This window comes from Stigmatopora argus, chromosome 9 (genome assembly GCF_051989625.1).
Source record: "Stigmatopora argus isolate UIUO_Sarg chromosome 9, RoL_Sarg_1.0, whole genome shotgun sequence".
NCBI lineage: Eukaryota > Metazoa > Chordata > Actinopteri > Syngnathiformes > Syngnathidae > Stigmatopora > Stigmatopora argus.
The window spans coordinates 5,954,658-5,969,128 of NC_135395.1; the positions used below are offsets into that span (position 1 = coordinate 5,954,658).

The 14,471-nt window shown below is 40.1% G+C and overlaps 1 protein-coding gene across 3 annotated transcripts in view; it reads left to right on the plus strand.

Moving 5' to 3' along the window:
- Positions 1-1,582: 1,582 nt before the first annotated feature.
- Positions 1,583-14,471, plus strand: part of drp2 (dystrophin related protein 2) — a 189,634-nt gene continuing 176,745 nt past the window's right edge. For 2 of the 3 annotated variants that reach the window (XM_077609084.1, XM_077609085.1), the window contains exon 1: positions 1,583-1,961. The gene's annotated coding sequence lies outside the window, so the exon portion shown is untranslated. The remainder of the gene's footprint in view (positions 1,962-14,471) is intronic. The other variant, XM_077609082.1, reaches the window with a different exon arrangement.

The following is a 14,471-nucleotide window of genomic DNA, read 5'->3' on the forward strand; positions in this document are numbered from 1 at the left end:
TAAACAGTAATCTTATGGTCCTTTACTTGATGGAAAAAAAAAAACAGATCAGGTTTAGAATTAGTGCCCCAAAAATCATTTTAAAAACAGAAACCGTTTTGACTGGGAGGATTGGCAAAGAGGAAAAAATGTGTATTATTCATTCGTGGGGATGCCGGAGCCTATCCCAGCTAACTACGGGCACTACGCGGGGGACACCCTGAATCGGTGGCCAGCCAATTGCAGGACACAAGGAGACAGACGACCATTCACACTCACCTCCAAACCTAGGGGCAATTTAAAGTGCTCAACCAGCCTAGCATGCATGTTTTTGGGACAATGGGGTACTGGAGAAAACCCACGCAAGCCGGGGAGAACACGCAAAGGACCGACCCCGGGATCGAACCCATAACCCCAGAACTGTGAGGCCGACATGTCAAACACTGACCAACATTTTTTTTACATTAGTACTAAGTCGAGTGTGCTGACTACTAAGCTACAGATCAACTCGTCACCAATTTCACCTGAAGTCTGATATCGATCCTTATTTGATAATGTACCTTTGGTGTAGTGGTTCACTCGCCTGACTTACCGTATTTTCTCACATATAAGCCGTATTTTTATGACTGAATCAAGGGTACAACTTATATGCGCACAAGACTTGCTATACTCTTTTTCACCAGTAGATATCGGCAAAGTAACATTTACTATTTGTTGGTTGTTTTCTGTTTTGGAGTGAGAAAACAACCATTACTGGAAGAATTAATTGCTTATGATACTGACCGTAACAATGTGCTTATGATTCATACAGTATCTCAGAAATACCACGTGCGATGATTTTTTCGTAAGAGTTTCCCTTCAAAGTAACACATTTGTACTCCCTATTATTATTATCATTATTATGATTATTATTGTTGTTATTATTGTTGTTATTATTATCATCATTATTACAATTAACATTACTAGTATTATCGTTATTATTATTATCATTATTACAATTAACATTACTAGTATTATCGTTATTATTATCATTATTATTATTATCATTATTACAATTAACATTACTAGTATTATCGTTATTATTATCATTATTATTATTATCATTATTATTATAATAATTATTATTATTATCATCACCATTATTATCATTATTATTACCATTATTATTATTATCATCATTATTATTACCATTATTATTATCTTTATTATTACCATTATTATCATTATTATTATTATCATCATCATCATTATTATAGTTGTCATTGTCGTTACCGTTATTATTATTGTTATTATTATTATTGTTATTATTATTATTATTATTATTATTATTATTATTATTATTATTATTATTATTTTACTTTGACGGACCGGCACTAGGTAGCTCGCGAACTGGTACTGGTTCACGGACCGGTGGTTGAGGACCACTGTGTAAACTTGTATTTACAAGATACCTCTGTATCAAAAGAATATAATTGTCGAGTCTATTTCCAGGGTTTCTTTCCGATCCACCGCATCCTTCTTCCCTCCCTCCACATTCCGCCTTAGTGAATCCATGTCAGCATCCAAGTGTGGGAGGTACTTGGAAGTTGTAAATCTCACGCTGGCGAGCCGCGCGCACACTTGCGGGCAAGACGCGAAGCGAGTACGCCGCAAGGCTCCAGTCCGTTCGTGATTCACCATACCCGGCCACTCTCCGCCTTGTCCAGGCGGTCGTTCGCTCGCCCTTTGCACATACGCTTACCGGACGGATGTTGCTTTTTGTTGGCCGAACTGCTCCCTGATGTCACGAGCCCCAGCGCCGCGATCCTCTCCGGTGCTCAGCCCGCGTTCACCTCCATCCTCGCTGGATCTCTCGCCTCAGCTTCGGCCGCTCGGCAATCGACAAGACCGCGGGGGGCTTTGATTTGGACACCTGAGACGCAATCTTTCGGACCTCACCTTAAAGGCAAGAGTGGCTGATTTATCTTTTCGTTTTCTTGGAAGTGAGTTTTTGACACTCCTTGCTTTATTTATCCATGTTTTATAAAATATGTTGATGCTTTTTTTTATTGCATTATTTGGTTGCACTGAACTAGGCGTGCTGATTTGGTTTGGTAATCATTACCAACCCTTGTTTGTGGTTAATTATTGGACTCATATATGCAGTAGGTCAGGGTTTGCCAAGTCCGATCCTCGAGAGCCCCGATCCAGTCTGTTTTCCATATCTCCCTCCTCTACCACACCTGAATCAAATGATCAACTAATCAGCAAGCTGTCCAGAAGCTTCATATCAATCCCGATAATTTGATTCAGGTGTGTTGGTGGAGGGAGACATGGAAAACAGACTGGATAGGGGCTCTCAAGGACCGGACTTGGCCACCCCTGCAGTAGTTAGTAAATATAGTGTTTGTACTGCTCGTCTCTCGGTCTACTCGTATATCGAAGCTGAATTTGGGGCTTTATTTGAACAGAGAGAGTTGTTTGTACAACCCTTTTATTTTTTTGCCTTTGGATTTTGGGTGAAAATACCTATTAGTCATTTATAAATGTGTCAATTTTCAGCCGAGGAATACTCATAAAGTTTGCCAGTAAAATTGTAAAGGTTTTTGAGAAGTTTTAAAAAAAACACATCTGCTTATGCTTTTCTTATGCACATTATGTAATTCACTCTATCATCATAATACCCTCATTTGAGGACCGACCCTCACACACACGTGCCCGGGTTCAACACACACAGTTATACACCCCTGGAACAGATTTTGACAGTACAATAACCTTGAACCAAACTAGTGTGGTATTATGTTCAGGGTTACCCCCAGTAGAGAAGCCCACCGACAGCCCACCATATTGTTGAGTAAAAATTCTCATATTTCTCATCTCATTTTCTGAACCGTATTATCCTCACTGGGGTTGCGGGGGGTGCTGGAGCCTATCATAGCTGACTTCAGGCCAGAGGCAGGGGAAACCCTGAATTGGTGACCAGCCAATCGCAGGGCACAAGGAGACAAACAACCAATCACGCTCCTCACACCATGCGTGTCTTTGGATTGTGGGAGGAAACCGGAGTACCCAGAGAAAACCCACTCAGGCTGGGGAGAACATGCAAACTCCACACAGGTGGACCGACCTAGATTTGAATCCAGGTCCCCCACTGTGAGGCCAACGCGCTAACCACTCATCCGCTGGGCCACCCTGGGTAAAAATAAATAAATAAAAATATCAATGTTAGGTTTACACCGACAGGAATGTTGAAATTGTATTTATTATGCTATTTAATAAGATATTTCCAGAATTTGAATATAGAGTCTCACAAAAAGGCACAGTCTTAAAATACAGTTTAAACAAATAAACAAAAAGTGGGCGGAGAGTTTGGACAGGTTTGCTATTATTTTGACCATCAGATGTCACCATTGCGTTTTCAACCCTATCAGAAAAAAAAATTAGAATGGGGTTGCCACGTGTATACCTTTTGTACCTTTTTGTAGCATTTATTTAGCCTTTGGGGGAGAGGAGCCTGATGGCCCGGCAGGTTTATAAAGTACTGTGACTTAGACAAACGTCTAAAGTGTTCAGTGATCCAAAACGTATCGTGATTGTTGTTTAAAAAAGGGCCAAAATGAAATATTTTAAGACATGCAGAAGGTAGGTAGGTGTTTGTGAATGCCTCGCTGTTGCCAATCCAAATAAGATTGTGAGGCTTAGAAATGGTCACACTCCTCAGCAAGCCATCTTAGCACATTATTTGTTGAATGTGACTCTTCAGAACGGTACATAACGCGTCAAATGATGCAGTTTAAGATTTTCCTGCCAGTTACTCTCATGTTATGTTTGATTTTTGCGGTTGCATTACTCACAAAAGTGAATACATCCCTAATATTTATGAATGTTATCTTCTATTTGTTGAAATATTAGTTAGCAAATGGCTTGAAATCCGTATAAATCTAAGGTGGCCAAACTATTTTTCTTTTAGAAATATCAAATCAGGGGGCAACTTGAAATCCGTCCACTTTCATTTGTTAAAGAGAGGATCGGAACTGGGTAATAAAAACCTTCTTAAGCTTTTTAATAGTAAATATTCACTTATTTTTCCTCTTAATTCACTAGCTGCTATTCATGGCACTACTTATAGAGATCCAGTCCATTTTGACTGGGAGGGAGATCGTTTAAATTGAACTAGATGTCTCTTTCCGTCAATGGCAGTGAAACATAATTACTCAATGCCAGCCTTCCTATTGAAATAGATTTAATGTCTGTGGCAGTGAATGAGTTAAGGGGCTGCTAGGAACGAAATAATCCAGAAGTATAGTTATGTATACACGCCCAGTCAGTAAGTATTTGAACACCCTGCTATATTGCAAGTTCTCTAAATTAGAAATCATGGAGGGGTTTGTGCATGTTCACTGTGAAAGAGATATATAATTAAAAAAAGAGAAATTACATGTTTTTTTTGCAATTTATTTTAGTGATAAAGCTCAAGGATGTATTTGAACACCAGTCCATCAGTGAAAATTCTGACCTTAAAAGACCTGTTAGTTTCCCTTTTAAAAGTCTACCTCCACTCCATGCATTATTCTGAACCTGATGCCCCTATTTGAGGTCGTTACCTGCATAAAGATACGTATCCACCTTATACAATCAGTAAGATCCAAACTTGTAACATGGCCAAGACCAAAGAGCTGTTTAGGGACACCAGAGAAAAAATGATACACCCCCGCAAGGCTGGAAAAAGCTACGGAGAAATTGCCAAGCAGCTTGGTGAAAAACGATTAATTGTTGGAACAATCATTAGTTAATGTAAGAAGCCAAACATGATGCTCAATCTCATTCGGAGTGGAGCTCCATGCAAAATATCGCATTGTGGGTTCTCAATGATCCTATGAAAGGAACTTTTGGAAGAAGAAGAGCTTTTTGGTCATAATTCTACTAAGGAGGAAAAAGAATGATGAATACCATCCCTAGAACACAATCCTTACTGTGAAGCATGGGGGTGGTAGCTTAATTCTTTGGGTGTGTTTTTTCAGAGACAGGATGACTGCACTGTATTGAAGAGAGGATGACTGGGGTCATGTATTGTGAGTTTTGGGGGAACAACCCCCTTCCCTCAGTCAGAGCATTAAAGATGGGTCGTGTGTGGGTCTTTCAACATGACAAGGATCCGAAGCACACCGCCAGGAAAACCAAAGAGTGGCTCCGTAAGAAGCATATCAAGATTCTGGCATTGTCTAGCCAGCCTCCAGACCTAAACCCAAAAGAAAATCTTTGGAGGGAGCTAAAACACGTGTTTCTCAGCGACAGCTCAGAAACCCGACTGATCTAGAGAAGATCTATGTGGAGGAGTGGGCCACAATCCCTCCTGCAGCATGTGCAAACCTGGTAGAAAAACTACAGGAAACATTTGATCTTGCAACTAAAAATATATAGCAGGGTGTTCAAATACTTATTGAACTGACTGTATATGTATAGACAGTCATACCATTTTCTGGTTACGAAACCCTTTGATATGCAAATGTCAGCCCCACAGTGGTGGGCTGTCAGGGCCTTCAAGGCCTTCTCTGCTGGCCTAAGAAATATCTGAATCATATATTATATTTTGTCCATGAATACTTATTAAATAATTCCACATTGTCTGTTAGATTCCTTTCATTGCTTTTCACCCTGGTTGCACTGCTTCCAGATGTGTGTTTTCATATTGAAGCATTTAACCAATCACATTTCAGACATTATTTGTCAGAAATCTGCCTCAAGGCCTTCACAATCAGTTCTGCGGGCTCTGCCGCTTTAAACAAGCGTCGATAAGACTGTTGCTTTAACCAATCAGATTTTGAGTTGGCACCACCTCAATGCATTGTCGCAGGCGTATGGATACGTCATTGCCTTGTCGCAGGCGTAGGGATACGTCATCGCTTTCACCAACTATGAGGCTAGTCATTAGCCAGAGCTACCAAACTGTATTTGGAGCGGGCTGCACAAGCAAATATATTGTTGTGATGATTTAAAGCCATTTTCAAGACGGACTATGCCAGAAATACGACAGGACAGGCTCGACTTTCAGCATTAGCTTCAATGGTGATAGAAAAGAAAGGAGGATGGATATTGTGAACAGTAATAATGATTTTTGGTGAGTAAAATATGGCTATATTCCTAAATAATATTTCAATTGTGGGCCAAGTTCTGATATCTGAAAAGCTCCAGTGTTTGTATTTAATCACTAAATGCTGCTAGGAAGAGGATTTACCCCATTTTAGTGCAATTTTTGCCGTTTCGCGTATGGACGTATATGGACGTATCGACGTTCATCGCTGTCTCTTTCCCGGGGAAATGATACTCCAGGCCCGGTTCTGATGTCTAAAAAGCTCCAGTATTTGTATTTAATCAATACATGCTGTTTTCGGCTGGATTTTACCCTATTTTCGGCCAATGTTTGCCGGTACGCCATTGACGTTCATCGCTGTTTTTTCCCGGGAAAATCACCCCCCGGACCGGTTGTAATGTCTGAAAATCTCCAGTATTTGTATTTAATCATTAAATGCTGCTAGGAAGTGGATTTTACCCGTTGAAGGCGCTACGAGAAAATGCACGGACTGCCACTGCAGCCCCAACATACAAAAACAAGATCCAACATATGAAATCCCCCAAAACGTAAATGCATTTCCAGTATCTGTTGTTTTGTTTGAAATTGTCCCCGTAACATTGCGGCCTTCTTTACTTCTTCCCACAACAACAACTCTCTTTTGGCCATAATCTGGACACCCTAGTATAAAGGTAGAAATTTATGTCACCTCCAAATAACCCAACATAAAACCATTCATGTCTCCAACAAGAGATCTTGAAATTACCATCGTAATAGTATAATCCGGTCGGGCAGTCTTCTGTCCTTTCATCTTCCTCGCAGTGAAGCCTCTCAAGAACAGTAAATGGTCCAACAATCAGAAAAAGAACAGAAGAATCTCAGGTGATAACTTGACGTCCAATCGTTTTTCTGCTTTGCGGGTGCGTTCTGTATTTTGGGGAGGCACTTGGAATGGCAAACATTCATGAAGCGTAATTGATAAAGACGCTAAAATGATGAGGGAACTGTTGCGTTGTCACATCCTACCCAAGTCATTTTTAGAACACAAGCAAACCATCTAATGCAGGTGTAGGGAACCTATGGCTCGGGAGCCACATGTGGCTCTTTTGATGGTTGCATATGGCTCTGAGCTAAAATATGGAAACCGGTGGTGAGAGAGCCGAGTCCCGAATGCACCAATAGGAACGTCACGTCGGCACTGTGGCATTGACTTTTTTTTCATTATAGTCTTCTGAATCTATTCTCTCATTGATACTCATTGATATTCATTGATTAGCAACAGCATAACAATGTTGTCAAAATAATTAAAAGACTTTTTGTACTTTAGAAGTGGTAAAATGACTAAAACATGGGCACATTTTCATGTATTTTGACTTTTAAATTGTGAGTATGGCTCTCAAGGAATAACATTTGAAAATAGGATTTTTTTATGGCTCTCTCTTTCGAAAAGGTTCTCGACCTCTGTTCTAATGTGTTTGTAAACAGTAACGCTGGAGTTGGCTTACTGAGTCAAGGCACATACTATTTACATCAGGGGTCCCCAAACTTTTTCTTGTGAGGGCCACATAACTTTTCCCTTCTCTGATGGGGGGCCGGTGTCAGCTTGTAACAGAAAAAGCCATGGAACATTAACTTTCTGTTGTGCCATGCACAATCTTCTCCCTTTGCTCTGAAGTTTATGCACGACACCACAACCGTCATTACAGAATCCCACGTCAACATTTTGCAGCACAGTGCTTGGTGGTGAATTTGGCAGTGGAATCGTAGCGGGGCGGTGAGACCCCTTTTTTCCAACTCCCGGTTCATGCGTCCCATTATTAGACCGCGAGTTTCGGCCACCATGCTAGGAGCCCCGTCAGTCGTGATGCTAGCTAGCTTTGACCAGTCCAGGTCCAACTTCTCCATGGTTTGGCACACTTTGTCAAAAATATCCTCTCCCATTGTAGTCCCTTTGAGACTTTGGAGGGCTGCCAGATCCTCGCAAATCTCAAAGTTTGCGCTAACTCCACGAATAAAAATGAGCAGTTGCGCTGTCTTGCACGTCCGTGCTTTCATCCAGTGCTAATGAAAAAAAGTCAAATTATTTCGTCTTCTGCTGCAGCTGGGCATATACATTACTCCCGATTTCTTCAACGCGTCTGGTCATTGTACTCACCGACAGACTTACGGCATTAAATGCATCTTTCTTCTCGGGACACACCTCCTCCGCGACAGTATCCATACATTTCTTAACAAACTCTCCGTCAGTGAAAGGCTTACCGCTGCTTGCTCTCAATTTAGCAACCCAAAAGCTGGCCCGAACGGATGCCTGGTTCTGCTGAGATAGTAGTCCACTTTTTCGCTTTGAGAGTTTGTCTGCTCGTATTTGGCCTTGCAATCTATCGTACTTGTCTTTGTGACGGGATTCATAGTGTCGGCAAAGATTGTATTCTTTGAATACCGCCACCGTCTCTTGACAAATGAGACAAACAGCCTTTTCTTTGCATTGAACAAAAAAATAATCGTTTGTCCACTCCAGGTTAAATATCCTGCATTCTGAATCAATTTTTCTCTCACCTAACTTTTTCGCCATTATTCCGTTCTCAAACAGGTTGCAGTTTTAATATGCTTGAATAGTCCGCGATGGTCCCAGGGCTCCGCCCTCACCTGCGATCGTCCAGATGTCTCGGTAACACTGCTCGTGCATGCAACGGTGGACGTGCCCGCATGCATCAAAGGGAAACACTCTTCCCGCGCGTGTCACCAAAGAAGCAATGCGAAGCCCCGCTTCACTGGGATGATTTGTGGGCTCAGCAGGGGTGCAATGAACCAAACACAAGATTAAAATGTCCCAGTCTTCAAGGCCAAATAGGAAAAAAAATCCGATAGCGTCTCTGGTATTGTTCAGAGGGCCGGTCCAAATGTGCCGGCGGGCCGCATCCAAAAAAAAATTCAAAAAAAAACCAAAAAAACAAATTTCAAAAAAAAAAAAAAAAAAAAAAATTCCGATAGCGTCTCTGGTATTGTTCAGAGGGCCGGTCCAAATGTGCCGGCGGGCCGTATCCGGCCCGCGGGCCGTAGTTTGGTGACCCCTGATTTACATGAAGAACTTGGACTTACCTTTACCTATCATTTTTTTCCTCCTGTGTTTCCTTCCTAATTCAAGTGAGAGAGAGCTGAAAATGTCACCTTCTGTTTGAGTCTGCCCAGGGTCTTGTGTAATTTACTGGTGCGTAATGAATTAGCATGCGTCCCGGACTATTGTGATGGACTGTGTGCTAACGGGACTATTTCGTCAAAGAGGTAACGTCAAGTTGCAATTTGAGAGGTTACGAGACATGTGAACATGTACTTTATTTAAAAAAACAAAATGAAAATTACAGTTTTCCCTCCAATTTCTCCGATAATGTATGTCAGACATCACCATCAAAAAATCGCAAAGTAGTTACGGGTAGTTATTGGGAACATTGGAACATGTAAAATGCGACTTTACTTAAGATTTAGGGTAGAAAAATTCAAATTATGAAACCACTTCTGGAAGTAAGTATTTTCGTAAGTTGAGGTACCCCTAAAATAGTGCATACAGTCATGCCTTCAGATACGAGCTTAATGCGTTCCGGGACTGAGCTCGTATGTCAATTTATTCGTATCTCAAATCAACGTTTCCCATAGAAATGAACTAATTAGGTAATTCGTTCCCACCCTCTGAAAAAACACAACAACAACAAAAATATTACAATGGAAAAACATTTTTATTGGTTGTAATTCATCATCTACTAATAGAGTAACAAATAACTAGTGGTTATGATGTTTAAAAATAAAATGAGACATTTAATACAACGCGGAGTTCGCGGATGGCAGAGAGAGAGACTTGACGGATGCGCTAGTAGCGTTACAAACTTAAATTTTAACTTAAATGAACTTAGATTCCTATACACACACTTAAAAATGTTTTAATCTTACGTTACACTAAATTTAAACCTTCTTGTGCAATAATAAGGCAAAAAGCCTCATGTATTCCACCGTGGCTTTCGAGGCCAACTTCCTGCTTCTCCATACATATTGGCGATCCAGCTCAGTCATGCGTACACTACTCATGTTTTTCGATTATTGTGTTTACCCTTCATTGCACCGGCTTGCTTTGGATCCATTGTGATTCCCTTAATTCTGCACTAACTAACGCAAAAAATAACGGAAAAAGCGCAACGCTCCGCCCAGTGCTTGTAGAGATCTTTGCATGAGGGAGTTGCGGCGAGAAAGACAGTGCCATGCTGTTCTCATAAGCAGCCTCTCTCGAAATCATAGAGCCTCTCGCGGCCTGGCCACCTGGCTGTCTCGAATGCTCGTATCGCAAAACGGATCTCGTATCTCAAAACGGATCTCGTATCTCAAAGCGGATCTCGTATCTCAAAGCGGATCTCGTATCTCAAAGCGGATCTCGTATCTCAAAGCGGATCTCGTATCTCAAAGCGGATCTCGTATCTCAAAACGGATCTCGTATCTCAAAACGGATCTCGTATCTCAAAACGGATCTCGTATCTCAAAACGGATCTCGTATCTCAAAACGGATCTCGTATCTCAAAACGGATCTCGTATCTCAAAACGGATCTCGTATCTCAAAACGGATCTCGTATCTCAAAACGGATCTCGTATCTCAAAACGGATCTCGTATCTCAAAACGGATCTCAAAGTAAATACTTGGTCAGAAATTTACTCGTATCTCAAAACGGATCTCGTATCTCAAAACAGATCTCGTATCTCAAAACGGATCTCGTATCTCAAAGTAAATATTTGGTCAGAATTTTACTCCTATCTCAAATTCCTCGTATGTGTGAGCACGCGTATGTCAAGGTATTACTGTATTTAGGCTTTTTTTAATAGAAAAAAAATAAATGTGGATCCTCTATTTTCTATTAAACTCTTGCCTGCCATTGACGCTGACAATAATAGACATCAAATTCATTTAAACTGGAAAGACTAGCTGTAAATACACGTTTCTTTGCCCTTTATGGCACTGAAGGTCAAATACATTTTGACTTGGAGGGCTGAGAACGAACGATCGCTGCCACACCCTCGTTAGTAAAATGGATTGGTGCTGTCATTGTTACCTTGTGAATTAAGAGGATAAAAAACAAAAAACAAAAAAAACTGGATTTGGACAATTTTTAGTTCAACAATGTCTCTAAATCGTTAACTGACTATTAAAATAGTTGTCCATTCCTTTGAGAAACAATTAGTTGCCGATTACTCGCACCAGCCTTAGGTCAGACTAGATCCACTGACGACAATGAAAGTACAGCAACGATCATTCTTTGTAAAATATAACAGTTTGACTTTGACCCACTGTGGCTTAATTACGCATGAGATTCCCCTAGCCCCTTCCTCTCTCACCCTGTAATTGGCCTCCCCACTCCTCAAGCTTTGAGCTCTTTAAAGTCACCTCATGTATTGGGTCCCCAAAGGGGAAAAATGATTTGCATCAACACTGCCTGTGGTTTAATTTGGACAAGTGATAATTGTTTTAAGTGGATATTATTCTAATTATATTGTACAGTATTCACAACACAGTGCAGTTGTTCTTTTGCCTGACTTCGGTGCAGGGTACATGGATTTGATTCCCCCTCGCTGGAAATGTGATTCGAAGTGCAAATGGTTGTCTGTCTATGTGTGCCCTACAACTGACTGATGACTTAGGGCACAAGTGTCAAAGTGGCGGCCCGTGGGCCAAATCTGGCCCGCCACATCATTTTGTGTGGCCCGGGAAAGTAAATCATGAGTGCCGACTTTCTGTTTTAGGATCAAATTAAAATGAAGAGTATAGATGTATATTAAATTGCCTGATTTTCCCCCTTTTAAATCAATAATTGTAATTTTTTAATCATTTTTTTCTGTGTTTTTAGCTCAAAAATCATTATGTAAAATCAAAAAATATATAAAAAAGCTAAAATAAACATTGTTTTAGATCTACAAAAAAATTAATATTTAGGGCTTTTGATCTAGCTCTTATATTCCAATTTAAAAAAAATCTAAATATTATATCTAAAATGGCCCGGCCCACGTGAAATTAAGTTGACATTAAAGCGGGGCGCGAACCAACCCGAGTCTGACACCCTTGACTTAGGGTGTAGTCCGCTTTCCCCCCGAAATCAGCTGGCATAAGCACCCCCGTGAAAGTGACAAGGAGAACTGGTACAGAAAATGAATGACTGAATGTGCAATATACCCAGCAGGGGTGCGATAGCATGTCCAATTGATAATAGAGCTAATTTTCTTCTCTATTGGAAGCAGCCTCTTACTACCAATGTGTGAATTGTTTGTTTTGGTTTCGAAAAGTGATAAATTCATCTGCTTAATATGCAGAAGACCAAATGGTTTTCTGTACACGGTGAGTTCAATTAGAAACGCAAAGTTGCAAAGATTTAATGGGATGACTTTTCTATGTGGAAGCAAGAAATGTAGTCATGTTTTTGCTGTATCAGCCCAAGAAAAAAAACAGTTGACAAAACCAGACTATATTTTTAGAGTGCACGGTTGATAAAACGTCCAAAGCTTTGTAGAAGTGAAGCCTGCCATATATTTGGGGAATAAATAAGAAAACATGTTGAGATGAGTTTCATTTTATTCTTATGCATTTATTAACAATATTTACACAATACATTAAAAAAAAAAAAAAGCAAAAATATAATGCAATTCAGTGCAATGGCAGAGAGCTGGGACAGGGTTGTTCACATTATGACCACAAGATGTCACCATTGTACATTTGACAGTCTCACTGGTTATAATGTGTACTTTTTGTTGTTTATTTTATAGCCAGGCTTTTAAAGCACTGGGGAACCTTGGAGAATAGAATTTACATACAGCATAAAGAATATTTGCTTATGTCAGAATGGAAATAAAGGATTTGGTCAATTTTTTTAGCTCAACAATAATTCCAGATGATTCATTGACTATTTGATTGGATAATCAAATAGTGGATTTATTGGTGTTTCCCTCTAATTGGTAGACATAGTGACCCTCCGACGGAAACCATAACTACAATTTTGCATATGTATATATATATATATACATATGCAATATATATATATATATATATATATATATATATATATATATATATATATATATATATATATATATATATATATATATATATATATATATTCCACGACAACGCACTCTTAACCGAACAAACAAATTTAAATTAACTTGGATAAATATATACAGAGACACACTCAAACATACGTTTAATGTAACTTTACACAAAACTGAATTCAAATTTTGTTTTTTATACCTTCTGGCCGGGTTAGCTGTTTGCCACGCCTCCACCCTCACGTTCGCTATTGTTGGGCTGTTTGCTGTTATTCCCTTCAAAATATTCCGAAAATGATGCACACAAATGTCCTCACAATAGGATAACGCACGACCACTTGCCAACGAGAAGTAGTCTTGAATGAGTGATCGTGGGAGCTAACAGGCTCTGAATGACGAACGAAGGAAAAACACTAGAAAAATGCAACAGCTCAGCCTACCCACGTATTGATTGTGGGTAATGAAGTTTTATTCTGAGAAAGGGTGCTGTGTGCACGAGTATACTTCATTACCCAGAAAGCCCTCATTTTGCCCGTGCATGCGCCTTGTGCGTTTTCTGGTCCATGTGTAGGAGAAACTTGTGTGAAGAAACCGTTCTGTGCTCGTAGATATCTGTTAACACGAAAGAGATGCGACAAAAAATGATAAACAGCCTCTCATGTCATGGCCACCTGGCTTTCTCGCATCTCGAAATTGTTTTCGTATCTAGAGCTAATTATTTGCTCGAAATTTTCCTCGTATCTCTAGCATCTCGAAATTTTTCTCGTATCTAGAGCGAATTATTTGCTCAAAATTTTCCTCGTATCTCGAGCATCTCGTAGGTAGAGCTGCTCATATGTAGAGGTACCAATGTATGTATGTATGTATGTATGTATGTATGTATATATATATATATATATATATATATATATATATATATATATATATATATATATATATCTCACCTGTGCATGTATGTCAGATTTTCGCTAGCAAGTCAAGGTAAACATATGATCAGAATGATGAACCCCGTAAAACTAATCATGGGTATAATTTTGCTTTTTTTTTTCGTTACAAGCTGCCTGAGGATACTTTTTGCATTGGTTTCGAAAGGGTTAAAGAACACATTAATTTTCTTGAGCTACGTGGTGTTCATTGCTCCATCTGCGAGCATCCCGGTGTTGGCCTACATCAAGTCACCCCGAAGCTAATTTGGGGTGATCACGGTTCTCCCCCGTGGTCCGAGCCGCACGGCGAGAAGCCCTCACGCTCGGCTGGACTGTCAGGGCGCGTAACGAGATGTTTGATGGCGCTGAGATTGCGCATAATGAAGCAAATGAGAGGCTGTGGTAGTACCAAAAAAAAAAATGATGGCCACGCTTATTCATTATTCAGC